Raw genomic sequence first — 3,175 nt, 5'->3', positions numbered from 1 at the left:
AGTAAAATATTTTATTTGGAAACACTATCACTGGAGTAGGTACACAAGTGGAAAAAGTTTATTATAACATAAAATGAACAGCAATTGCATTTGTTTAAAATAATTGCTTGTAGGTAATATTACATGTGGACCCCTTTCTACTTGAGCAGAAGAACCAAGGAGAGGCTGTGCACAAGCCATAGCTGAAAGGACACTCTCATCTCAGGTGGCTTCCTAGAGTTCAGTACGATTTCTTCCTGTGGTCACTCTGACCCTTACCTCTCAAAATGGAATATTTCACTCTGAAGTTATGTGATCATTTTCCCTGGAGAATGCAAAATTGCAATATAAATATGATACATCATTGCAAAGGAGTAATGTGAGTCTGAGGAAACACAATAGCTTGATTGTGGAACAAACCTAGATGCCCTTCAATAGATGAATGGATAAAGAAACTATGGTATATATATGGCCATATCATTGCATTAAAAATGATAAAATTATTGATATAAAATATATACCCACCTCACTGGGTTCCATTCAGTAGTTAGAAATATATATCTTATGCTTTTACATTTAAAGGAGTTCTCCAATAGAAAGAAGGTAGCCTGAAAAGTCTAGCTTTTGATACTTTTATTTTCATGTATCACTTCAGTTTAAATATGGTAGTATGTAGAATTCGTAGCGGCAATCAATAAATACTCTGACAATATAATTGACATAGAAGAAGATAATGCTATACTCTGTTGAAACTAGAAAATCACTTTATAAGTATCAGGAGTCAATCCAAAATTTTAAGAAGTATATGGAAGTTTAAATTAAATGGATCTTGATATTGTAAATAAGATCTAGTTTGGCTAACACTTAAAAAAATTCCAAAGCAGATTTTTGTGGCCAGGTGTGGAGGTGATTCCACATGGAGGAGAGCGCAGCGGCCTGGGTGACTGTGGCAGAGTTCCTGTGCTGGGGCCTGAATCACCCAGTGAGGAGACTGCGGAGGGAACGGTGGCCTGGGCCTGGCAGTGATCACAGTTCACTGAGGCAGAGGAGACGGAGGAGCAAAAATCAAATTAAAGTAGATCTTTTAGATGAGAATTTTATGGAATTAAGAGGAAATAGCAGGACCTTCAGATGCACCATTTGAAGGAGGAAGATATCAACTAGAGATAAAAATACCAGAAACATATCCATTCAATCCCCGTAAGGTCCAATTTATCACTAATAATATGGCATCCTAATATTAGTTCCCTCACAGGGGCTATTTGTTTGGCTATCCTGAAAGATCAATGAGCAGAAGCAATGATTCTATGCTCGGTATTATTGTCATTGCAAGCATTATTGGCAGCCGCAAAACCGGATGATCCACAAGATGCAGTAGTAGTAAATCAGTACAAACAAAATCCTGACATGTTCAAACAGCTCGATTTTGGGAACACGTGTGTTAGAGCACCAGTTTCTATTCCAGAATACACACACACACACACACACACACACACACACACACACAAATGGAAGACCTATGTACTACGGGCGTCTATAGGAATGCAGTTATAGCGGCCTTGTCTTAAAACTTGTGGAATGTAGAGGCTGCCACAGAATAGCTTCTCAGTAACTGAAACCTAGAGAGAGCTGTCGAGAGTCAAACTTGCCTCTTCTTGAGGAGCATCAACATCTGTCATTCTTAGGATTCTGCATAGATTTCTTTTAATGATGCCTAATGATGCTATCTAGGCACCATTGGAGACTGGGGGAAAAAAAAATGCTCTGTAAATAAAGCGAATTATTCTGTGTGAATTTAAAAAGGAGAAATGCTTTAATTTTATTTTCATAGCTAAAATCATGGGAAAAAAATCCAATTTAGAGTTTAGCAGTGTAACAAGACTAGCAAGAGTTTGCTTCAGGATTTGGGTGAATAATTAAGATCCTATTTTGAATGTGCCAGGGCCATTCAAATTGTCACGGCTGCATCACAGCTCCCTTCACTGTTTTTAACATGGATCTTTTGTGCCTGTGAATTTACCTGCATGCTTATACTTACTTCTTAGGATGATAGCAGAAAAGGTCACCATTTCAAAAGCATTAGAAAATTCTTAAATATAAGATTTATCCAGAATTGAAGATGGTGACCCATTCAGAGCCTTTATGTCCCTGTTGACAGACTGGGACACTGTATCTATTTTCCCCTTCTTACTACACAAAACTAATATTCTGATGGCAAATTTCTCTGTACTTGGTGGGGAAATGTGCTGAGGGACTGTATCCCTTGCTCCAATTTTAAGTCATAGATATGAAATGTTTTGTCACAGTTTGAAAGTAAGTAAGTAAAAGTGAAGCTGGCAATTTTCTCTTGCAAAACCAGCAAATATTTGACGTTGCAGAGTTCTCAGATTTAATGAAAGAACCCAACTTAGTTTTTCAGTGAATTTGACATTGCTTTTTAAACTGATGAAATTTTTTTGTTGAGAACTTAGAAAGATGCAATGAACTATTTCTGGTAATTTTTAGCCTAATCTTGGGCTTCATAGAGATTGTTTTATCAGATACTTTAAAAGTCACTCTTGCTTGCACTTTCTCATTTTAACACATGAAAGCTGTGTTGGTATTTTATTGTACTTACTTTAAATGCACATAGGAAGAGAAGTGTGTTATAAATCTGACTTTCTTTATGATATTTCTGATAATATGAGAATTGAAAACTTGGCCTTCTCTTGTACATAGTGAGACTTTCTATTTGTATTAAAGTTACATTTCATTCTAAGTTCAAAAGTTTGAAAATTATCAGTTTTGCAAGTTCAAACACTTAATTTGACCATTTTATGAAGGTTGAAATAGATCTATGCAGGCAGTTCTATACATAGAAATACAAGTCTTAAAAAAAAATACAAGTCTTATTCAATTTTCAGGACCAATGCAAAATATCAAAAATGTAATGGAATCAGACTAAATTAAAGTAAGGTTGTACATTGAAAAAAAAGAAAATCCAAAGCAATTATATAAAACTAGCTCATTTTTTAAGGACTCATCATTGTCAATTGGAGGGAAGACACCAGAATTTTTCCATTTCTGAAAAAAATTGTTTTAAATATGCACACTATGATGAAAAACACCACAAAACCTTTTTTTTTTTTTTTTTTTTTTTTTTTTTTTTTTTTTTTAGCAGCTACTATTTCTGCTCTGAGTTAAAGTCCCTGCTCAA

At 35.1% G+C, this 3,175-nt stretch overlaps 1 pseudogene; it reads left to right on the top strand.

The window, feature by feature from the left end:
- The first annotated feature begins 895 nt into the window (after nucleotides 1–895).
- LOC124974366 (ubiquitin-conjugating enzyme E2 K-like) lies at nucleotides 896–1,595 on the top strand (annotated as a pseudogene).
- Nucleotides 1,596–3,175: the final 1,580 nt, after the last annotated feature.

The sequence above is a fragment of the Sciurus carolinensis genome, unplaced genomic scaffold, assembly GCF_902686445.1.
Source record: "Sciurus carolinensis unplaced genomic scaffold, mSciCar1.2, whole genome shotgun sequence".
In the NCBI taxonomy this organism is placed as follows: Eukaryota; Metazoa; Chordata; class Mammalia; order Rodentia; family Sciuridae; genus Sciurus; species Sciurus carolinensis.
This window is presented reverse-complemented; position numbering and strand designations above follow the sequence as displayed.